Raw genomic sequence first — 26,549 nt, forward strand, 5'->3', positions numbered from 1 at the left:
TCATTCAACCTGGGTAGGCTCATCAAGTAAAAAATTCTATGACCTTTATGATTTAAGAAAGCTTGATCCATGCTTCCAGCTGCTATTGAAAGATATTGCAGATAGTTTACCACATAAGTAGATAATAGATGAAGGTTTCTATTGCTTCCAACACATTGGAAGAGAATAGATTTTGGTACTGATTGATGAAATATCCACATGTAGCAATCAACAAGTTTTTCATCTATGATGAAGACCAGAAGCATCACAATGTGCAACCTCCATACAACAAAGAACCAAGTGAAGAAGATTTGGAAACATCCGTTTATCACCAAGTATTCATGTCCTCTTCCACTTAAGAAGGTATGGTGTCCCCGATGAAAGGTATATGTGAAGAGAGGAGAAGTTGACCTTGAAGAGGTGAAACCCAATGTGAAGATGATTGGGGCTTCAAAAGCTTGGATTTTCTTGCTAAGAGATTTTCCCATGAATGAAGAGCCACCCACTAAAACACCATTGGAGAGAATGATACCCTTCTGATAGTTTCCTTTTATGATTTTATCTTTTACTACTCTCCCATGTTCTTCATCCCCTTCTAAGCCCCCCCTTTGGCAAGGTTGTAACTCCTCACATTGTACCAGCTCAAAGGTTGATGGAATACTGTTTGATTTTGTGAAACATTTGGCTTCTTGCATGATAGGTTTCTCTATGCTTAACATACATGGGTCATACCAATGCTTTTCAACATCCTCAAACACTTCTTCAAGATTATCCTCACCTGGATTCAACTCACACTCTTCTACTTTGTTTTGGAGTTGGCATTCCATGTACACAATCATCTCTTTATGATCAATGTGGTCTATGATCTCTCCACCTATGATTTCATCTTCTTCTTCACTCTCTTCTTTTAGACAAGATACACTCTCAGAACATTCCATAAGATCAAGGTTACCTTCAAGTTCTTCATTCTCCATAGAGTCATGTTGCACAAAAGCTTCGTCTGCTCGGACTAGAAATTGATCCTCCGCCAAAAGGTTGGATGTATCCATTATTGAATCATCAATGCCATTTGAGATATCTTGTGTCGATTTTTGCATGCTTGTGATAAAGGTAGAAGAAAGAGATTCCACATTTGAATCTTGGCCACACACTTTAGCACTTGAATAATCAGTTGGCATGTAAGTAACTTCTTCAACATTTTTCGGAGTAGAAGGAGACAAGTATGGCAAAGGAGATGACTCCTTGATAGAAACATTTTCATAAGGGTTGGTTCTTCCAGCATGATGGAAACCATTTTTGATGTAGAAGTACTTGTGAAACTTCCTTCGGGCAATAGTGACCGCTTCTTCAAAGGTAGAGGGTCCACTACAAGTAACCTTAGTCTTTAGGAAAGGAGACAAACCCGAAATAAATTGATCCATTTTTACATAATCTGGAAATGTAGAACTAAATCCACATCCTTCCCATTGACGAGAAAAAATATCCTCATAAGCATAGTAGTCTTCACCATGTTGTTGAAGTCTCCCTAGTGAAGCCCATGCTTTCTCCGTTGTTGGAACTTTAGAGAATCTGGCCTTCAAAGCTTTGGAAATTTGGGTATATCCATCTTCAATCTGAGAAGACATACTCCAAAACCATTGCTCAGCGTTGCCTCTAAGGCATAGCAATAGAAAATCCCCTTTTTCAATGTCATCCCTTTTACCAAGGATATGACAAACCATTCTAAAATCCACAAGAAAATCATCAACATCTTCTTCTGGATTTCCAAAGAAGATTGGGATATCATCAAAGGTAAAGCGTGTCATAGTCTCTCAATGCTAGAACCGCACAAAGATTAGTTCCAAACAATCATCAACTAACTACACAAAGTTTTGAAAGGTCTTTCAACATGAATTCTAGACTTTTATGTGAAAATGTTTTTTTCCTTTCTTATGTTATGCATAATCCGAACCATATTCTAGATCAATTTTTGTTTCCTTGAAATTAAACTCGGTCATACATGTTTTCATGATTCATAAAATCTACTTGATTATGCTGAAATTCAAGCATTCATGGAATACAACAACACTAAGCACACAATCGCTCCTCAGTAGGGGCACCAAAATTGAGGCAGTCCGGGGCGGGCAACAAGAGAGGCGACCTCTAAACACCCCTCAAGGCTCCTGTGCTGCTCAATTGGGGCTGTGGCAACCACAAGCACAACAAAACAACAAACCCACACCCAAACCCAAACAAGATAGGGGCACCACCTAGTTATGGTATGCGAACTACGACGCAAGAGAGATTTTGGCACAACCAAGAAGATGCACCACACAACACACACAAGCAACCTCACACCAAGACACGCACAAAATGGACCAGAGAGAGCTAGAGCAAAGGGAAGAGAGAGAGAGGAATGGATCTTACGTAATACCTTATTTGTGACTTGCAAATGGATATGGTTCGTTATGATGCTATCGTAGAACTTGTACAAAACTCACTCAATGCTTACTGATTGCTAAACATTTCCAAAACACACACACACACACTGTCTTAGGGTGTGGGAGACCTCTCACCACAATACCCTCTTACAATGGACACAAAACTGGCAATGAAAAACACACTAAAACACTTTCTAAAATCAAGATCAACCGATAAAAACTCAAATACACAAGTCACCTTGAATTCACCAAACCGTATTGCACAAATGGAAGGACGAAAATTTGAACGTCGAATCACGCCTTTGATGCACCAAACCTCAATTTATTGATGATGAAGGAGCATATACAGTAGTGGTTTTGAGATTTGAGGAACTCACGCTCTCTCACTTGCAATGTGTAGCTTGAAGGCTTCTCTCACACCAAGAGTGAATCTCACAAGTGGTTGCTACGCCTAAGTCTCTCCTCACGCATAGAGTGTTTGGGTGCTATGTGAGATGTTGGAGGTTGTTTTACAAGAAGGAGAGGGGCCTATTTATAGGTTGGAGACCCCTCATTAAGATTATTGGAAATCCTAATTTACAAGCTAACAAATCAGGATTATGATTTTTTTTGAATATCAAAACATTGCGGGCCTTCTTTGTCTGCTTGAGTCATGGGTGTGGGCTCAAAAGAGAGCATTATTGATGGTAGATAAGGTGAAAGTAAGTAAGGAGAGAGAGAGAGAGAGAGAGAGAGAGAGAGAGAGAGAGAGAGAGAGAGTTACTATACACATGTCTTGAGGTGAGGTGTCTTTTATGGTTAGGTCAATGCTATTTTGTGTTAGTATGTTAGTCGTTAGTAATCACTAGAAAGTTAATGATATATTTACAATGGGTAGAATGGGGTGGATGGTTGGAGTAAGATGGTTGAATGAAGTGAGAAAATCCTTGTGATGGTGAAGCTTGAAGAAGTTTTGGACTTACTTGTGTAGGTTCTCAAAATGACTATCGATCTTCTTCTTCGTCTTCTCTTCTTTACGCCACCGTCGCCAAGGTTGATTATCACGATGAAAATGGTAATTCCATTAATGAGATCTCTTGATTTTCAGAGGTTAAGCATGGTACACATGCTGAATTTATGTATATATATAAGGGTTAAGATGGAATTGTACTTTGGAGATAATAGAGAGAGGCATAGAGATGGTGTATGTACATGGAGAGCTCATATGAGAGCTATGGGAGTAAGTGGGGAGGTTAATGGTGAAGAAGGTGAGAGAAACCATTGAAGGTGCAGGTTTGAGTGAGGGATTGAGAGGAATGTGTGTGTGTGTGTGTGTGTAGAAGTGTGGAAAGAGGTGAGAGAAGACTATGGGCTACTTGTGAGAAAAGTGGGCAGACTGGGGTCCACTCAAAAAATCATATCTCACCGTTGGTAGCTCCAAAAATCATGAAATAATTTGAGGTGATTATTCAGAGCGTGGGCTACATTTTCTCTTTTGACCACTGCTCCAAATTCGGAGTGGAGATAGGTGCCAAAATTCTCACCAAAAAGCCTTTTTTAATGCCTGCAAAAGTCTTTTAGTGGCCCCCTCCTTTGTTGAATTTGCACAATGCATCCAAGAGTGAGCCCCTTCTTTGTCATATTATAATACAAAGCATCCAAGTTGCCCTTGACCCATGCATGGAGGAGGATTATTGGTGAATAAAGAAATATATACATGGTGGGACTAGTGTATGGACTATTCATGGACTTTAGCTCAATGAGCACATGGTGTTAGAATAATGAGTAAAAATAATAATAAAAATATGGAGGAGTTATGGATATGGAAAGATATTGGAATCATATGATATGGTCCCTCCTTGAATTATTTTGGGTGAAAGAGGAAAAGGTATGCAAGTAAATAATATAATAAAAGTAACCAATGAGTAGAAATCAATTTTTTGTTTTCACGAGGGTGAGGGTGAAAATGTGGGAGTGATTTGTATACAGGAAAAATATGAGGTTAGAGTATGTACATATTGGCAAAAAAAATAATTATGGTGTAAGAGAATGAAAGAAGGTGTACATAGGTTTAATAAAACACACACCTAAGTAGAAATATTTAAATAAAATACCAAAATAATTATAAAAAATCCCTATATTTAGGCCATATATACAATGAAATATTTACACACAAAGAGGCCATAATATACTTTTATTTTTTTATTTATTTTTATTTTTTTGGCTCAACTAGCCCAGTGACTAGCTAGCTGAGGGTTTTTAAGGAGATATGGAAAAAGTTCCGTAACTCACACACGCCTATGTACAGTGAAATGGCAGGGATAGCCATAGTGTTTGGGTGAATTTGGTAGGGTGAGGTAGCTTACTATGGCAATTATGGAGAGCCAAAAAACGGCTATCACTGGGATTTAATTAAATTGCTGTTTTTAGGCCATCATTTCGGCGTGACAGAGGTACAAAACGAGATGTATGCAGATTTTGTTCGCCGTTCGCTCTATTTGGGGGCTCTTTCAAATGGCACCGCCGCATACCCTGTGCCTTGGTGGGTAGATATTCAAGAGATGCAGATCCTTCTGCTTCGGATCAGGCTCCACGGCCAGCTAGTCTTGTGGGGATAACATCACCTTATAAGGTGAGCTGATGCTCACTTAGCTTCCATTCAGTTAAAGTGTTTCTCTTTCTATTTTCATTCTGTTGTGTACATTCAATCGGGTGTGTGCTTCAACTCTGCAAGCGTTTCTCGTGATGGCTCCTAGCAAGAAAACACCTGTCGACACTACAGAGGTACTTATGCAGTCTATTTTGGCATTGATGAATAACCTGTTTGGTAGGAAAGGATATGGTTTACTGTAATTTTTTTATTATGTTTTATTGAATATTCCATTGCTGTCGATTATACTGTAGGGGTTGTGATATGCAATACGTACTCAATGATCGTATAGATGTATTATTTGGTGAGGTATGTGACTTTGAATGGCTTCGTAAACTGGCCATATGGGTATACAATGGCTGAGTGTACAAATGGCTGGATGCATTGTCTAAATTATGATTTTGAACTTAGTATACTGGCCATGGCTGGATAAATTTTGGATGTTTCATTATGTGTCGACTTTCAAATAATAGATTGGGTCCTTGTCGATCCTTGATACGTGGTACTTGAAGTTGTTCGCTGCTGGCCTTAGCAGTTGCCAACTGGCCCTATGTCTAAATATAGGATGTATGTGTTTCGGATGTTCTACTAAATGTTGGTAATGAGGTAGTGTATGCTATCTGGTCCTAACTTCTTGCCAACTTGTTGGTCTTTCTTTCTATGGCTTGTTACAAAATCTTAAGCTGTTTGTTTTGGCTTGTAGCATGGCTCATCATGTCTAGGGCTATGGAACTGATCTTCTCTCTCTGTTTGAGGGATTGGGGTAGATTTACTCTAAGTCTTGGCTTTATCTGGTAGTTGTATGTTGGAATGGATGGATTGACCATATGTCTAATCGTTGGTTGAACATTGATGTGATGTTCTACTGTGTGGGCACTACAAGAGGCTATTCATATTAGCGACGCTCACACAACGACGCTCCAAAACAAAATTCCCGGCGTCGCTATAAGCGTCGCAAATTTACTTGTAAATTTCCGACGCTCATAGCGACGCCGATTGGGCTAAAAAAATAACAGAGAGCGCCCAAAAACTCAGATCTCAGATCTGAGTTTTTCGGCACCCTCAAGCAAGGAGCAGGTAACGCTCTCCCTCTCTCTCTCTCTCTCTCTCTCTCTCTTTCTTCTCCGCACACACACACACACACACACACACACACACGAGGAGAGTAAGGAGAGCCATGTATGCTCCTTCCCTCTCCTCACTCTCATGTTCCGTTCCCCTCTTTCTCTCTCCCTCTCTCTCTCTCTCTCTCTCTCACACACACACACACATAGTGTTTTTGAGAGAGAGAGAGAGAGAGAGAGAGAGAGAGAGAGTACAAACATAAACAAAAATGCACACACACATACATAAACAAAGAATGCACACACACATTGAGAGAGGAAAAGAGAGAGAGAGAGAGCATGCATACACAAAAAGCGCACACATTGAGAGAGGAAAAGAGAGAGAGAGCATGCATAAACAAAAAACGCACACATTGAGAGAGGAAAACAGAGAGAGAACACGCATAAACAAAAAACACACACATTGAGAGAGGAAAAGAGAGAGAAAACATGCATAAACAAAAAAACGCACACACATTGAGAGAGAAAGAGAGAGAAACTTATTTAACGTCGTAGGAAACTAATTAAAATTAAAAGACTTAAAGATCTAGCCGACGAGGAGTTGAACTCAAGACCTATTATTCAAGAGGGAAATGGCATAACCAATCTATCATACTTGGCATGGGTGATAGAAAGGTTATACCATTTATCTCTTTTTATTGGCACACACATCCACACACGCGAACACACACAAGAAGAAGAGAGTTATAACGTCGTAGGAAACTATCCTAAAAGACGTTAAAGATTAGGTTAGATTTAGACTTACGTTAAATTAGATTTAGGTTTATTTAAGTTAAATTAGATTATATTTACGTTTATTTACGCTAGATTTAGATTTACGTTATATTAGATTAGATTTAGGTCTCCATAGACTGCGATGCCTGCATGAAGCGGGTGAAGAAAGCCCTCAATGGAATATAGGGTATTGCTACCTTCACTCATGGTGGGCTCCGTCGATCCAAAAGTACTGGTGAAATGTCTTCAGAAGATAGCGAAGAAGGTGGATCTTCAGGGCGGCAAGAGTCACTACATCCCCGACACAATGACCATCTAGACAACCTCTAGTCATTCAACAACAACTTCAAAGTTAGTAACAAGAGCAAGAACGGTCTAAAGGGCCAATTTCTGTCGTCAGATGTGGATGGAGATGAGGCAGCGTCACCGCCGGAAGCTAACTCTCACATCTGTAGTAATGAGAATGCCAACTCTTGCCGAGTTATGTGAAAAATTATGTGTTAAATCAGTTTTAAGGTTCTTATAATCCCTGTTAGTTTAGTTCTTTGTTTTTAATATAACATAATTTACGTTAGATTTAGATTTATGTTATATTAGATTAGACTTAGGTTTATTTAGGTTTATTTAGGTTTACCCCCCCCCACACACACACACACACACACACACACACACACACACACACACACACAAGAAGAAGAGAGTTTTAACATCGTAGGAAACTATCCCAAAAGACGTTAAAGATTAGGTTTTCCAACTTTGAAAAACCTTACAGATTTTAAAAGAAAGGGGTATATTATATTCCTAAAAAAATTCACAGATAAGGGGTTTTACAAACATGTCTTGAACGCACGTGATATGGTAGTTTTACACATAGTGAACCCCCCGAGCACCGGTGAGGGTCATAACCTCACCGTACAGGTGCATTTTGAGTGCTGTGAATCGAATGTTTCTCATCCATACGGATGCCAGAACCATTGGGAATCGTGACCCACTGGCAGAGAACAATTAGGGGACTGTTTGGGACTGAAAACAAGGCGAAAACCACTAAATACAGCATGCTGAATTTAATGTTTTTGGGCAGGAATTAAAGGGTTTATGCCAATGGAAGTGAGTTCCAACAGGGGAATTGGTTTCATGCAATTTTCGAGACTGTTATGCTACCAAAATTTGGCCAAAGCAGGAGGTATCTAGCAGCATACAGGTGAAGGATTGCCAGGACTACTTTGTAATTTACCCTCTCAAAGAACAAAGAAATACAGAAAGGGGTACCAATTTTGGGACCTACACGTTGTCGACATCTTCTCCGAGCTGTGTGTTTGCTTAAGTGTTAATTCCCGTCATAGGTTTCCTTTGCACGTTCTCTCTGTGTGTGTCTAAAGTAAAGAATTTTAGGTGAAAGCGAAAGCCTACCGCCTCACGGGCCAGTTCCATCGTACATTATAAAATTTTAGTTCATTTAGTACGGCACATCATCGTATGTGAACAAAGCGTACGAGACCATACGAGACCACTATGGTAACTCTTAGAATAGAAGATGATGTCCCTCCCAATGAAACTATCATCAAAAGCACCCAACATCAAGGCGTAGAGATCCATTACAATTCCAAGTAGCAGCTTTGAGTGTGGTCCCATAGGTCTGCACGGTCATGCGGAGTGCCTCTCCATAATAACCACTTGTTCGCCTCTATAGAAGACCAATTTTCTTTTCTCTCGGAATGTCCTTATCTCAGGCATAACTTCTTGCATGTGAGCAAGCTATGAGAGTGTGAGGTCGTTCCGAAGGAATATCCCCATCTTTTTGTTGAGATGTAGAGAGAAAGAGAGAGAGACGAGACAAGAGACACACCATATACTCTCCCAAAGACTGATTCATATTGAGGACAAGATACAAATATATAGGTGAGACCAAGTTCAGTAGAGTGAGCCATATATAGCTCCAACACCCCCACTCAAACAAAGGTCTCTAGCTTTGGATGAAAAAACCCTTGGGGAGTTCAAGGGAAAAACCTAAGCCCCTATACAATGTGAAATATGAACCAGCGGTGATGATGTGAAAGTGAATTGTGCATCTATGTACAAATATTCAAGTGACTTAGATATCTCAAGGTGCAAATGTGGAGTGTGCATAGTGCATGGTACCTAAAATATTACAATGTCATATGTACAAAGCTATTACAATAGAAAAGAAGCTAATCTAGAAAGAGTGAGGCCGAAGCAACTCCAAGCTCCGAGCACAAGAGGATGAAACGTGACTCATTGAGGCCTTTGGTCAAAATTTCTGCAATCATCTGGTCACTTGGACAGTGTTCAACCATAATGGTTCCCTTGCGTACTTCATACCTGACATAATGATAATGGACAGCAATGTGCTTTGATTTATTATGTTGAACATAGTCTTTTGCAAGACTAATAGCACTTTGGTTGTCACACCGCAAGGGTGTGCTAGAAAGAGGAGAGTGACCAATATCAACCAGCATTTGTCGAAGCCAAATCAACTCACGAGCTGCAAGTGATGCCGCAACATATTCTGACTCAGTCGTAGAAACTGCAACACAACGTTGTTTCTTGCTGGTCCAAGAAACAAGACAACCATTTATAAAGAAGCAATTTCCACTAGTAGATCGCATAGATAAATGTGAGCTTGCCCAGTCTGCATCTGTGTAACCCAAAAGAGAAAGAGATTTCATAGAATCCGATGTGAGTTGTCGTCGATAGACTAAACCAAAATCTGTAGTGCCTTTCAAGTATTTCAATACACGCTTTGCAGCAGACCAATGCTTAAGAGAAGGACATGCAAGATGTTGTCCAAGATAGTTAGCAGCAAACAGAATATGAGGACGAGTGTTCATGCCAACAAACTGAAGACATCCAATCAAGTTAGCATAAGGTTGATTTGTGACAAGTTGACCGCCATTGTCAGAAGTATTCTTCGTAGAGCTCGCAAGAGAAGGTGTGTTGGCTGAATGTGCATATTCCATACCAAATTTTTGAATAGTATCTGCAATAAACATTGACTGTCGAAGGAATAAAATACCTTTTGTACGGTTCCGTTGGATTTGAATGCCAAGACAAGAGTGAATCTCTCCAAGATCCACCATATCGAAGGCAGAAGACAATAACTTTTTCACTTGCTGAAGAAATCCCAAATCATTGGAAACAAGGATGGTATCATCCACATAAAGAGCAAGAATCACAAAACTGCTACCTTGGCTTTTTATGTATAAGTTGGGGTCTGATGAGCAAGAGATGAATCCTTTAGAGGTGAGAAAAAGATCAAATTTTGTATACTAGGCTCGCGAAGCTTGTTTGAGACCATATAGTGCCTTATGGAGTTGAGCAACAAGGTCTTCCTTACCTGGAATAACAAAGCCTTCTGGTTGTTCCATGTAAATTTCCTCTTCCAAGTCACCATTAAGAAAATCTGTTCGCACATCCATTTGATGAGCTTCTAAATCAAATTGAACATCAAATGCCAATAAAACTCGAACACTTGTAATGCGAACAACTGGTGAAAAAGTCTCTTGATAATCAACACCAGCTACTTGGGAGTAACCTTTTGCAACTAAACGCGCCTTGAACTTGTCAAAAGATCCATTTGCTTTTACTTTTGTTTTATACACCCACTTACATTTAATTGTTGTACGACCAGGAGGTAATTCAGTTAGTATCCATGTACCTTTAGAGATAAGAGAATCGTACTCTGCTTCCATAGCCTCTTGACATTGATCCTTTTGTGGTGAAGAGATAGCTTCATCATAAGTAACGGGATCTTAAGAAGTAGAAAAAGCATTATCAGCAATATCGTCATCATAAACATGACATGAGCCATGTTCAAAATCAATAGGCAGATCAACAAAAATATCAATATCATCATTGACAACATTTGGAATGGATGGTTGTGAGGAGGAAAGTTGCTCTATAGGAAGAGTTTCATCTTCTGAAAGAAATGGAAAAGCCTGAAGCAATGATTTAGTATCATCAGAATCATCCATGGACCATGAGCCTCCCATAAGCTGTTCGTTAAAAGTAGCATCACGATTCACAATTACTTTCTTGGAGGAAGGGTCATAGAATTTGTAGCCTTTGGAAGTGTCAGAATATCCAATAAAAATAACTTTAAGACCAGGAGCATCAAGCTTTGTTCGTGTTTCTTTGGGAACATGAATATAAGCAATACATCCAAAGGTTCGAAAATGAGATACAGAAGGAATGTCACCTGTCCATGCTGTGATGGGTATCTTACCAGAGGGTGCAGTAGTAGGAAGATGATTCTGAATAAATGTTGCTGTCAAAGTAGCTTCAGCCCAAAAAACACGAGATAAGCCAGAATGAATCAGAATACATCTTACAGCATTGAGAATAGTGCGATTCTTTCGTTCAGCAACACCATTCTGTTGAGGCGAATATGGAATAGTGTGTTCATGATGAATTCCACTGTCAGTACAGTAACTCACAAACTCTCGAGAAACATATTCGCCTCCATTGTCACTACGAAGCTTCTTAAGGCGACGACCAGTTTGAAGTTCCGCAGCCTTGTGGAATTGTTTGAAAACAGATAAGGCTTCAGATTTTTGTCTAAGTAGAAATACAGTCGTATACCTTGAGAAATCATCAATGAAAGTAATGAAGTAGCGATATTGTGATCTCGAAGAAGGTAGAGGTCCACATATATCAGTATGAACAAGATCCAAGATGTCATGAGAATGAGTTGTATTTGAAAGAGGAAAGGGTTTACGATTGTGTTTCCCAAGAGCACAAAATTCACAAATTCCCATATGGGGATGAGCTTTAAGATCCATGCCATGAACAAGATCACGAAGTTGAAGATCAAGGAGTTTTGAGAAATCAGCATGAACAAAACGGTGATGCCATACTTTGCAATCATGATCACCTGAAGCAGTGACAATATTTGCTACAGCATCGTTGAGAGAGAGTTCAAATAAATTACCGTTTCGAGGAGCAGTGGCTATAGTCTGTCCATCTTTCTCAATTCGGCATTTGGTATAATCAAATCCAACAAACAGACCAAGATCAACAAGTCTAGCAACTGAAAGAAGATTGCGTTGAAGATCTGGTACATGTAATACTCCTCGCAAAATTCGAGTGGAAGAAGATAAGGTACCAAGATATAAGTCTCCAATACCCTTTACTTGACAAGTAGTATCATCAGCAAGATAAACAACACGTTGAACTGGCAGTGGATGATAGTTATGGAGCCACTTACACTGATATGTCATATTTCCTGTAGCACCAGAATCGACAATAAAAAGTGATCCATCACGTACATGAAGTATTCTGTCTGGAGCAACTGAACATAAGACGCAGCTTGTTTCTGGTACAATGTTGTTTCGATGCTCAGTAGCATATGCTCTATTCCGATCTGTGTCGAATCGACGCTTATACCACATATGAGTGTGATGATCAGATCGTCCACAATATTCACAAGAAGAAGAAGAAGAAGAGTCTCTAGATAAACGTGGTTGTTTTGTGGTAATATTGTGTTCTTCATCATATTGACGTGCCCAACAATCATCTTCAGTATGGCCATTTCTGTTGCAGTAAGAACATTGCTTATTAGGAAATTTGAGACGAGAGAAAATATTACCGCGACGGCCACCTTTGCGGTTTCCTCGTTGAAATGGACTCCTTCGAGCATAAAAAGCACGTTCCATCTGTTGTGACTCAGTCTCCTCTTGTGAAATCATAGCTGTATCGTGACCAGCATTCCGACGTTCTTGACGTTGAGAGTATTCAATTAAAGACATGCAATCTTGGTCGAAATCAAGACCATCTTTATTAGAGAGAATAGTAACAATGTTATCATAAGAAGAGTCCTTCACCGTATCAAGGAGAAGTGTAATCAGTTGCTTTTGTGGAACAGGATCACCGGCAGCAGCAAGTTGATTAATAATAGATTTGAAAGACTCAATGTGTCCTGTCATGGCAGTACCAACTTCATATTGTAACTTGTTAAGCAAACCTCTCAAATAAAGTATTTTTGTAACAGATTTCTTCTGAAAGTTTGCAATAAGGTACTTCCATACATCATGGGAAGTAGGCAGTTCATACATATCAAGCAAAAGGGAATCAGTAAGAGCAGAAAGAATATACCGACGAGCTGCTTTATCACGTCGTTGCCAATCCGTATAGGCAACATTCCAATCTTCAAATATAGGTCCTTCAGCGATAAGCACGTTATCATTATCCGTATCAACATTCCAATCTTCAAATATAGGTCCTTCAGTGATAAGCACGTTATCATTATCCGTATCAACAGGCTGAGGCGGACAAACACGATTTCCAAGAACAACATCGAAGAGTTCATCGCCTTCAAGAATTAACAACATGTTTGCTTTCCAGCCTGGAAATCCTTGACCTTGGAAAGGAGGAACAGAACGTTGGCCAGAAGGAAAGCCGTTGACGAGAATATTCATAGCCATATCTTGTTGCGAGAAGACGTATAAGATAAGATCGCAGAATCTGCACACCATATATGGCGAAGGCCGCAATTGAGAATGAGAGAGATATGAGTACTGCGTTCTGTCAACGATAAACGTAAGAAGGATGCTCAAGGAACGTCCAAAGATGTGAGAGACGTCACCCAAAAAAGAGAGGATAAAGGAGACGTTAATAATAAACGAGTCCTCAAAATAGAGTGGCGTGAGACGCAAGATTGACGGCCACAATACGAATAGCAAAAAGCTAAATCTTCTCGAAAAAGTTAACGCCAAAATAAGAAAAACGATCGCGGACGCTTCACGAAGAAGTAGGACGAAGAAAGCTGCGTCAAGCTCTATTGCAGGAAAAACAACATAACTTTCTGCTGCGAACTCCGATTGACGCAAACCTAGAACTCAAATCAAAGAGCTCGAGGAGACGAACAAGTTTTGGATGAAAAGTGCCATTGCGCTATGCTCCATCGCGCTTTTCCCGTTTCTCCAAATTTTGAGCAGAACAGCAAGAAAAATTGAGATGAAGTTCAGGGTGTCATTAACAAGGAAACGTAATCAACGATTAGATTGATTATAAATAAACGCCACATAAAACACTAATCATATTCTTCTTAACACAAAACAACCACAGTTAACAAGAATCAACGCTCAAAAATAAAATTTGTAACAATTTTGAATCTTACATGCGAATCGCATACACATGCTGTTGTCACCATGAATTGAATCGGCGCGTGATCGTTACCGCTCTGATACCATGTTGAGATGTAGAGACAAAGAGAGAGAGAGAGACGAGACAAGAGACACACCATATACGCTCCCAAAGACTGATTCATATTGAGGACAAGATACAAATATATAGGTGAGACCAAGTTTAGTAGAGTGAGCCATATATAGCTCCAACACTTTTTTATTGTAGGACGCTTCTTCAAGAAATCCTTCTTTGCTTCCATGGAGGGAAAGCGAAAGGTCGGTGCTCTCTCCTTAGAAGTCTCCCCATTTCCTTCTCTCCTCTTCCCCACTCTCCATGCCTTTGTGTGAGTGGGCTCACTACGCATCATAATTATAAGTTCTTTGACCTCCCCCACCACATCATCATGGTCTCTTAGATCGGTCATTCGTACATGTAAAGCTCTAGTATTCCTCATTTGATGATTATGGGAGTTGGGATGGCTGCTGGTTCTTTCCCTTTCACTTTTTTGGCAACTTCTATCCATTTCTTGGCCTCATCTACCTTTCTCTGTTCTTTTGTGATTACATCTACTCATGATGACATCTTTGCCTCGTGTTGCTCTTCTTCTTCTTTGATCTTGCGCACTTGTTCTTTCATGACTTTGAGATCCTTGATCATCGAGGGATGGATTTCTCCTTGTCATAAAATCTAATATCTAATATCTAACCAACCCAAATGATTTTCTCATATTAAATTGATCACTTAATGTGGGAGAATAAACCAGAACAAGTGTTAAGATATAGACATGTGCTTATAGATCTATCTCAACACGGGGCCAATGGTAAAGGGGCCCAAATGAGAGATGGTCTATCAAAGAGCAAGGCTAACAAATGGAGCATAAGACCTTAGGGTTAGCTTCATTGAAGACCTCCAATAATGTGTGTAAAAGGACTTTGACCTTAGGTAAGCTAGGGCTGAGCTTGAGGCGCGGAAACCTGACCCACCTTGAGGTGCTTGTCCTGCTTGTCATGCTTGATGACTAAGGTGCTTGATGATTGAGGTGCTTGAGATGCTTGAGGTGCTTAATTATTGAGATGCTTGAGGTGCTTGACATGCTTGAGATGCTAGGGTTGCACTTGAGGTGAGAACCCAGCCCAAACTTAAAGTGCTTATGAGCCAAGCTTGTGGTGGGAACTGTGCCTATACATGAGGGACTTAAGGTGTCAAAAAGTCAAAGATTCAATCCCTACAAGGAGGGGACGAGCCCTACATGAGGGGAGATGAGAGAGAACACCCACACACTAACACAAGGCATGCATGGTACAAAGAAAGCAAAAGGGACACTTGTCAAGTTCCTCCTCATGTTGCCCTCATGGTGTTCCTAAAGCCTATTGGTTGGCCACCCAAGGGGTCCAATAATAATTTAGGAGATTTATTTAAATGATTTAGCATTTATCTAGCCCTCTCTCTCAAAGGGGAAAGGGGGACACTTGTCTCAAGGCCACCCTTGCTGCTTGTAATGCCTCCTGCTTGCGATTGGCTAGGCCTGGAGGGGTCCAATGAGCTTCAAGCATGAGCTACAAGGGGGGGTCGACCCAAGCAAGCTAGGGGGTTGCTTAGGGGGTATAATCACCCACACACACTCACAAACATGAGCTACAAGGGGGGGTCGACCCAAGCAAGCTAGGAGGTTTCTTAGGGGGTATAATCACCCACACACACTCACAAACACTCTCATTGTGTGCTATGCAAAGTGCAAGAGCTCCCCCTCCTTCTCCAAGAACGTAGAGGTTGAGAGCCTACACTAACACTCTTGGATATGGAGTGCAAATCCAACCAAGAGCCATGCTTCAATGCTTAAGCTTGCCATCTCCTTCTTCTTCATTAGTATGCTATTATGTATGCTAGCAACAAGAGTTATGATAAGTGAGGAACTAATTCTTTCTCCTACGAAATGTTTCTTCTTCCTCTTCCCTACCCTCATTCACAGCTAGCTCTCTCCACCTTCGAAGGTGTTTGAGGTCTTGGGACTAAGGCTTGGGATAGTTAAAGCTTTTCTTCAAGTTTATGTTATGTTTGTGATGCATGAAGCTTTCCATCTTCATTGCATCACCTAGGTCACAAGGAACACAAACAATGTATTGTAACAAGTCTCTCTTAATGGGAGAAATCATAATACAAATGCCTATTGGAGAGGGGACCGGCTCCACATAAATCCGGTCCTCAACTGTTGTCATGTTCTCTAAATTCTCTCTCTTGCAAAAGTATTGTTCATGCGAAGTTAGCTAATTGCTATGATTATGTTGCTATCTTCAATTATGTTCACCTGCTATGCTCACAAAGTCATTTCTCAAAAGTACTCTCATTAATTTTCGCTACTCTCAAATTAAATAGGCCAATTCCATTACACTCCTTCTTCAAATCCACTCTCCGCTCTAGTTTCTACCAGAGTAAGGTGAAGACCTAGGAACCATAAAAGCCAATAAACCGAACCTTAAGAGAAATAACAATGCAAACAGCCAATTGACATATACCTACATGTAAGGTGCAATGCAAAAAAACATGATTCTAGCCAACATCGACAACCCATATCTGCACTAACATAGATCGACAATCCCAATTCTCCTTCTACGATAAAATATTCCGATGAATGCTAATTAAAAATTGACTAAAGGTGACTTGAACTTCAATCTGCAGCTGAGGGCCATCATTGCTTCGCAGGGTCGGATGATAATCGTGACGGAGGCCTTCTCTCCCAAATCCATGTCTATCACAAGTAGATATCACTAAGTGTGAATATGGGTGCTAGATGAGCTTAAACAATCACTTGGGTTTCACCTAGGGTAAAGGGGGGCATATTAAGGACCTTTAGCGAGTTGTCGGGTGCATTCAATAGCGATACTCAAGAGCAATGTGCAGCATAAATCTCAAAGCGATCAACACTCCACAGGCCGAGATCGGTTCTCTTCTCAAGAGTTCCGTGTACAAAATTGAGGGTCCAATTGCACTAGTGACTCGAGCGAGTTAAAGAATGTTGTGCCTACTCGCACCTCTTATTAGAGTCTCGAACAAAGGTGTTGGAGCTATATATGGCTCACTCTACTCAACTTGGTCTCAATTTTTGGGGGTCTTCTGCTCAAAATTTGGAGAAACAGGAAAAGCGCAATGGAGCGTAGTGCAATGGCACTTTAGCTTTAACTTTAGCTCTTGAATTCCTTTAATAATATCATCCAAGATGGATTTGTCACTCTTTGGAACCACAATCATAGGCTTCATGGGATTCTTGAGAAGACTCTGCTTCCATAGCCTCTTTACATTAATCCTTTTGTGGTGAAGAGATAGCGTCATCATAAGTAACGAGATCTTTAGAAGTAGAAAAAGCATTATCGCCAATATCATCATCAAAAACATGACATGAGCCAAAGTTCAAAATCAATAGGCAAATCAACAACAATGTCAATATCATCATTGGAAGAATTCAGAATGGATGGTTGTGAAGATGAAAGTTTCTCTATAGGAAGAGTTTCATCACCTAAAAGAAATGGAAAAGCCTGAAGCAAGGATTTAGTATCATTTAAATCATCCATGGACCATGAGCCTCCCATAAGCTGTGCGTTAAAAGTAACATCACGATTTACAACTACTTTCTTGGAGGAAGGGTCATAGAATTTGTAGCCTCTAGAAGTGTCAGAATATCCAATAAAAATAACTTTAAGACCAGGAGCATCAAGGTTTTTTCCTGTTTCTTTGGGAACATGAATATAAGCAATACATCCGAAGGTTCGAAAATGAGATACAGAACGAATGTCACCTGTCCGTGTTGTGATGTATATCTTACCAGAGGGTGCAGTAGTAGGAAGATGATTCTGAATAGATGCTGTTGTCAAGGTAGCTTCACCCCAGAAAACACGACATAAGCCAAAATGAATCAGCATACATCTTACAGCATTGAGAATAGTGGGATTCTTTCGTTCAGCAACACCGTTCTGTTGAGGCGAATATGGAATAGTGTGTTCATGATGAATTCCACTATCAGCACAGTAAATCACAAACTGTCAAGAAACATATTCCCCTTCATTGTCACTACGAAGCTTCTTAAGGCGACGACCGGTTTGAAGTTGCGCAGCCTTGTGGAATTGTTTGAAAACAGATAAGGCTTCAGATTTTTGTCTAAGTAGAAATACAGTCGTATACCTTGAGAAATCATCAATGAAAGTAATGAAGTATCGATATTGTGATCTCGAAGAAAGTAGAGGTCCACATATATCAGTATGAACAAGATCCAATATGTCATGAGAATGAGTTGTATTTGAAATAGGAAAGGGTTTATGATTGTGTTTCCCAAGAGCAAAAAATTCACAAATTCCAATATGGGGATGGGCTTTAAGATCCATGCCATGAACAAGATCACGACGCTGAAGATCAAGGAGTTTTCAGAAATGAGCATGAACAAAATGGTGATTCCATACTTTGCAATCATGATCACCTGGAGCAGTAACAACATTTGCTACAGCATCATTGAGAGAGAGTTCAAACAAATTACCATTTTGAGGAGAAGTGGCTATAGTCTATCATCTTTCTCAATTCGGCATTTGGTATGATTAAATCCAATAAAGAGACCAAGATCGACAAGTCTAGCAACTGAAAGAAGATTACATTGAAGATCTGGTACATGTAATACTCCTCACAAAATTTGAGTGGAAGAAGACAAGGTACCAAGATATAAATCTCGAATACCCTTTAATTGACAAGTCGTATCATCGGCAAGATAAACAACACGTTGAACTAGTATTGGATGATAGTTATGGAGCCACTTAAACTGATATGTCATATTTCTTGTAGCACCAGAATCGACAATAAAAAGTGAACCATCACGTATATGAAGTATTCTGTCTGGAGCAACTGAACATAAGACGCAACTTTTTTCTAGTACAATGTTGTTTCAATGTTCAGTAGCATATGCTCTATTATGATCTGTGTCGAATCGACGCTTATAGCACATATGAGTGGGATGATCAGATCGTCCACAATATTCACAAGAAGAAGAAGAAGAAGAGTCTCTAGATAAACGTGGATGTTTTGTGGTAATATTATATTCTTCATCATATTGACGTGCCCAAGAATCATCTTCAGTATGGCCATTTCTGTTACAGTAAGAACATTGCTTAGTAGGAAATTTGAGACGAGAGAAAATATTGCCGCGATGGCCACCTCTACGGTTTCCTCGTTGAAACGGACGCCTTCGAGCATAAAAATCATGTTTCATCTATTGTGACTCACTCTCCTCTTGTGAAATCATAGCTCTATCATGAACAGCATTACATCGTTCTTGACGTTGAGAGTATTCAATTAAAGACATGCAGGCTTGGTCGAAATCAAGACCATCTTTATTAGAGAGAATAGTAACAATGTTATCATAAGAGAAGTCCTTCACCGTAGCAAGGAGTAGTATAATAAGTTGCTTTTGTGGAACAGGATCACCGGCAGCAGCAGCAAGTTGATTAATAATAGATTTGAAAGACTCAACATGTCCTGTCATGGTAGTACCAACTTCATATTGTAGCTTGTTAAGCAACTCTCTGAAATAAATTATTTCTGTAACAAATTTCTTCTGAAAGTTTTCAATAAGGTACTTCCATACATCGTGGGAAGTAGGTAGTTCATACATATCAAGCAAAAGGGAATCACTAAGAGCAGAAAGAATATACTAGCGAGCTTCTTTATCACGTCGTTTGCCAATCCGTATACGCAATATTCCAATCTTCAAATATAGGTGCTTTAGTGACAAGCACGTTATCATGATCCGTATCAACAGGCTGAGGCGAACAAACACGATTTACAAGGACAAGATCAGAAAGTTCATTGCCTTCAAGAATTAACAACATCTTTGCTTTCCACCCTGGACATCCTTGGCGTTGGAAAGGAGGAAGAGAACACAGGCCAGAAGGAAAACCGTTGACGAGAATAGTCATAGCCATATCTGGTTGCGAGAAGATGTATAAGACAAGATCACAGAATCTGCACACCATATATGGTGAAGGCTGCAATTGAGAACGAGAGAAATATGACGATTGTGTTCTATAAACGATAAACACAAGAAGGATGCTCAATACACGTCCAAAGATGTGAGAGACGTCACCCAAAAAAGCAAGGAAAAGGAGACGTCAATAATAAAAGAGTCATCAAAATAGAGTGACATGAGACGAGAGTCCTCAAAATAGAGTGACGTGAGACGAGAGTCCTCAAAATAGAGTGACGTGAGATGCAAGATTGACAGCGACAATATGAATAGAAAAAAGCTAAATTTGCTCGAAAAAGTTAACACCAAAATTAGAAAAACGACTGCGAACGCTTCACGAAGACGCACGATGAAGAAAGCTATAGCAAATGTTGTTACTGCTCCAGGTGATCATGATTGCAAAGTATGGCATCACCGTTTTGTTCATGCTAATTTCTCAAAACTCCTTGATCTTCAGCATCGTGATCTTGTTCATGGCATGGATCTTAAAGCTCATCCCCGTATGGGAATTTGTGAGTTTTGTGCTCTTGAGAAACATAATCGTAAACCCTTTCCTCTTTCAAATACAACTCATTCGCATGACATATTCGATCTTGTTCATACTGATATATGTGGACCTCTACCTTCTTCGAGATCACAATATCGCTACTTGATTACTTACATTGATGATTTCTCACTGTATACGACTATATTTTTACTTAGACAAAAATCTGAGGCCTTATCTGTTTTCAAACAATTCCACAAGGCTGCGGAACTTCAAAATGGTCTTCGCCTTAACAAGCTTCGTAGTGACAATGGAGGCGAATATGTTTCTCAAGATTTTGTGAATTACTGTGCTGACAGTGGAATACATCATGAACACACTATTCCATATTCACCTCAACAGAATGGCGTTGCTGAACGAAAGAATCGCACTATTCTCAATGTTGTAAGATGTATGCTGATTCATTCTGGTTTATCTTGTGTTTTTTGGGTTGAAGCTACTTTGATAGCAATATTTATTAAGAATTATCTTCCTACTATTGCACCCTCTAGTAAGATACCTTCACAACATGGACAGGTGACATTCCTTCTGTATCTCATTTCAGAACCTTTGGATGTATTGCTTATATTCATGTTCCCAAAGAAACACGAACAAAGCTTGATGCTCCTGGTCTTAAAGTTATTTTTATTGGATATTATGACACTTCCAAAGGCTACAAATTCTATGACCCTTCCTCCAAGAAAGTAATTGTGAATTGTGATTCTACTTTTAACGAACAGCTTATGGGAGGCTGATCATGGTCCATGGATGATTTTGATGATACTAAATCATTGCTGTAGGCTTTTCCATTTCTTTCAGATGATGGAACTCTTCCTATACAGAAACATTCCTCTTCACAACCATCCATTCCGAATGCTACCAATGATGATATTGATATTTTTGTTGATCTACCTATTGATTTTGAACATGGCTCATGTCATGTTTATGATGATGATATTGTTGATAACGATTTTTCTACTTCTGAAGATCTCGCTACTTATGTTGAAGCTATCTCTTCACCACAAAAGGATCAATGGCAAGAGGCTATGGAAGCAGAGTACGATTCTCTTATCTCTAAAGGTACATGGATACTAATTGAATTACCTCCTGGTCATACAGCTATTAAGTGTAAGTGGGTGTATAAAACAAAAGTAAAAGAAGATGGATCTTTTGACAAGTTCAAGGCACGTTTATTTGCGAAAAGTTACTCCCAAGTAGCTGGTGTTGATTATCAAGAGACATTTTCACTAATTGTTCGCATTACAAGTGTTCGATTTTTATTGGCATTCGCTGCTCAATTTGATTTAGAAGCTCATCAAATGGATGTGCGAACTGCTTTTCTTAACGGTGACTTGGAAGAGAAAATTTATATGGAACAACCAGAAGGGTTTGCTATTCCAGGTAAAGAAGACCTTGTTGCTCAACTGCATTAGGCACTATATGGTCTCAAACAAACTTCGCGAGCGTGGTATACAAAATTTGATCTTTTTCTCACCTCTAAAGGATTCATCTCTTGCTCTTCAGACACCAATTTATACATAAAATTGTTGTATGTTGATCTTATATGTGAAGCTACTCAATATATAGAGAAGCCATATATTGAGTAGCTTCACATATAAGCTCAACATGTTCAGATGTAGAGAGAAAGAGAGAGAGAGACGAGACAAGAGACACACCATATACACTCCCAAAGACTCATTCATATTGAGGACAAGATACAAATATATAGATGAGACCAAGTTCAGTAGAGTTGAGCCATATATAGATCCAACACCCTCACTCAAACAAAGGTCTCTAGCTTTGGATGAAAAAACCCTTGGGGAGTTCAAGGGAAAAACACAAGCCCCTACACAATGTGAAATATGAACTAGCGGTGATGATGTGAAAGTGAATTGTGCATCTATGTACAAATATTCAAGTGACTTAGATATCACAAGGTGCAAATGTGGAGTGTGCATAGTGCATGGTACCTAAAAGATTACAATGTCATATGTACAAAGCTATTACAATAGCAAAGAAGCTAATCTAGAAAGAGTGAGGCCGAAGCAACTCCAAGCTCCGAGCGCAAGAGGATGAAACGTGACTCATTGAGGCCTTTGGTCAAAATTTCTGCAATGATCTGGTCACTTGCAGAGTGTTCAACCATAATGGTTCCTTTGCGTACTTCATACCTGACATAATGATAATGGACAGCAATGTGCTTTGACTTATTATGTTGAGCATAGTCTTTTGCAAGACTAATAGCACTTTGGTTGTCACACCGCAAGGGTGTGCTAGAAAGAGGAGAGTGACCAATATCAACCAACATTTGTCAAAGCCAAATCAACTCACAAGATGCAAGTGATGCCGCAACATATTCTGACTCAATCGTAGAAACTGCAACACAACGTTGTTTCTTGCTGGTCCAAGAAACAAGACAACCATTTATAAAGAATCAATTTCCACTAGTGGATCGCATAGATAAATGTGAGCTTGCCCAGTCTGTATCTGTGTAACCCAAAAGAGAAAGAGATTGCATAGAATCCGATGTGAGTTGTCATCGATAGACTAAACCAAAATCTGTAGTGCCTTTCAAGTATTTCAATACACGCTTTGCAGCAGACCAATGCTTAAGAGAAGGACGTGCAAGATGTTGTCCAGGATAATTAGCAGCGAACAGAATATCAGGACAAATGTTCATGCCAACAAACTGAAGACATCCAGTCACTTGATAATCAACACCAACTACTTGGGAGTAACCTTTTGCAACTAAACGCGCCTTGAACTTGTCAAAGGATCCATCTGCTTTTAATTTTTTCTTATACACCCACTTACATTTAATAGTTGTACGACCAGGAGGTAATTCAATTAGTATCCATGTACCTTTAGAGATAAGAGAATCGTACTCTGCTTCCATAGCCTCTTGCGATTGATCCTTTTGTGGTGAAGAGATAGCTTCAACATAAGTAATGGGATCTTCAGAAGTAGACAAAACATTATCAACAATATCGTCAGCATAAACATGACATGAGCCATGTTCAAAATCAATAGGCAGATCAACAAAAATATCAATATCATCATTGACAACATTTGGAACGGATGGTTGTGAAGAGGAAAGTTGCTCTATAGGAAGAGTTTCATCTTCTAAAAGAAATGGAAAAGCCTGAAGCAATGATTTAGTATCATCCGAATCATCCATGGATCATGACCTCCCATAAGTTGTTCACTTAAAGTAGCATCATGATTCACAATTACTTTCTTGGAGGAAGGGTCATAGAATTTGTAGCCTTTGGAAGTGTCTGAATATCCAATAAAAATAACTTCAAGACCAGGAGCATCAAGCTTTGTTCGTGTTTCTTTGGGAACATGCATATAAGCAATACATCCAAAGGTTCGAAAATGAGATACAGAAGGAATGTCACCTGTCCATGCTGTGATGGGTATCTTACCAGAGGGTGCAGTAGTAGGAAGATGATTCTGAATAGATGCTGTTGTCAAGGTAGCTTCACCCCAGAAAACACGACATAAGCCAAAATGAATCAGCATACATCTTACAGCATTGAGAATAGTGGGATTCTTTCGTTCAGCAACACCGTTCTGTTGAGGCGAATATGGAATAGTGTGTTCATGATGAATTCCACTATCAGCACAGTAAATCACAAACTGTCAAGAAACATATTCCCCTTCATTGTCACTACGAAGCTTCTTAAGGCGACGACCGGTTTGAAGTTGCGCAGCCTTGTGGAATTGTTTGAAAACAGATAAGGCTTCAGATTTTTGTCTAAGTAGAAATACAGTAGTATACCTTGAGAAATCATCAATGAAAGTAATGAAGTATCGATATTGTGATCTCGAAGAAAGTAGAGGTCCACATATATCAGTATGAACAAGATCCAATATGTCATGAGAATGAGTTGTATTTGAAATAGGAAAGGGTTTATGATTGTGTTTCCCAAGAGCAAAAAATTCACAAATTCCAATATGGGGATGGGCTTTAAGATCCATGCCATGAACAAGATCACGACGTTGAAGATCAAGGAGTTTTGAGAAATCAGCATGAACAAAACGGTGATGCCATACTTTGCAATCATGATCACCTGGAGCAGTGACAATATTTGCTACAGCATCGTTGAGAGAGAGTTCAAACAAATTACCATTTCGAGAAGCAGTGGCTATAGTCTGTCCATCTTTCTAAATTCGGCATTTGGTATGATCAAATCCAACAAACAGACCAAGATAAACAAGTCTAGCAACTGAAAGAAGATTACGTTGAAGATCTGGTACATGTAATACTCCTCGCAAAATTCGAGTGGAAGAAGATAAGGTACCAAGATATAAGTCTCCAATGCCCTTTACTTGACAAGTAGTATCATCAGCAAGATAAACAACACGTTGAACTGGCAGTGGATGATAGTTATGGAGCCACTTAGACTGATATGTCATATTTCCTGTAGCAACAAAATTGATAATAAAAAGTGATCCATCACGTACATTATGTATTCTGTCTGGAGCAACTGAACATAGGAAGCAACTTGTTTCTGGTACAATGTTGTTTTGATGTTCAGTAGCATATGCTCTATTCCGATTTGTGTCGAATCGACGCTTATAGCATATATGAGTGTGATGATGAGATTGTCCACAATATTCACAAGAAGGAGAAGAAGAGTCTCTAGATAAACGTGGTTGTTTTGTGGTAATATTTTGTTTTTCATCATATTGACGTGCCCAACAATCATCTTCAGTATGGCCATTTCTGTTGCAGTAAGAACATTGCTTATTAGGAAATTTGAGATGATAGAAAATATTACCACGACGGCCACCTCTGCTGTTTCCTCATTGAAATGGACGCCTTCGAGCATAAAAAGTACGTTCCATCTGTTGTGACTCAGTCTCCTCTTGTGAAATCATAGCTGTATCGTGACTAGCATTCCAACGTTCTTGACGTTGAGAGTATTCAATTAAAGACATGCAAGCTTGGTCGAAATCAAGACCATCTTTATTAGAGAGAATAGTAACAATGTTATCATAAGAAGAGTCCTTCACCATATCAAGGAGAAGTGTAATCAGTTGCTTTTGTGGAATAGGATCACCGGAAGCAGCGAGTTGATTAATAATAGATTTGAAAGATTCAATATGTCCCGTCATGGCAGTACCAACTTCATATTGTAACTTGTTAAGCAACCCTCTCAAATAAAGTATTTCTATAACAGATTTCTTCTGAAAGTTTGCAATAAGGTACTTCCATACGTCGTGGGAAGTAGGCAGTTCATACATATCAAGCAAAAGGGAATCAGTAAGAGCAGAAAGAATATACTGACGAGTTGCTTTATCACGTCGTTGCCAATCCGTATAGGCAACATTCCAATCTTTAAATATAGGTCCTTCAGTGATAAGCACGTTATCATTATCCGTATCAACAGGCTGAGGTGGACAAACACGATTTCCAAGAACAACATTGGAGAGTTCATCGCCTTCAAGAATTAACAACATCCTTGCTTTCCAGCCTGGAAATCCTTGACTTTGGAAAGGAGGAACAGAATGCTGGCCAGAAGGAAAGCCGTTGATGAGAATATTCATAGCCATATCTTGTTGCGAGAAGACGTATAAGATAAGATCGCAAAATCTGCACACCATATATGGTGAAGGCCGCAATTGAGAATGAGAGAGATATGAGTATTACGTTCTGTCAATGATAAGCGTAAGAAGGATGCTCAAGGAACGTCCAAAGATGTGAGAGACGTCACCCAAAAAAGGCAGGGTAAAGGAGACGTTAATAATAAATGAGTCCTCAAAATAGAGTGGTGTGAGATGCAAGATTGACGGCCACAATACGAATAGGAAAAAGCTAAATCTTCTCAAAAAGTTAACGACAAAATAAGAAAAACGATCGCGGACGCTTCACGAAGAAGTAGGATGAAGAAAGCTGCGTCAAGCTCAATTGCAGTAAAAACAACATAACTTTCTAATGCGAACTCCGATTGACGCAAACCTAGAACTCAAATCGAAGAGCTTGAGGAGATGAACAAGTCTTGGATGAAAA

Source organism: Adiantum capillus-veneris, chromosome 18 (assembly GCF_014529385.1).
Source record: "Adiantum capillus-veneris isolate H3 chromosome 18, ASM1452938v2, whole genome shotgun sequence".
NCBI classification, from domain to species: domain Eukaryota; kingdom Viridiplantae; phylum Streptophyta; class Polypodiopsida; order Polypodiales; family Pteridaceae; genus Adiantum; species Adiantum capillus-veneris.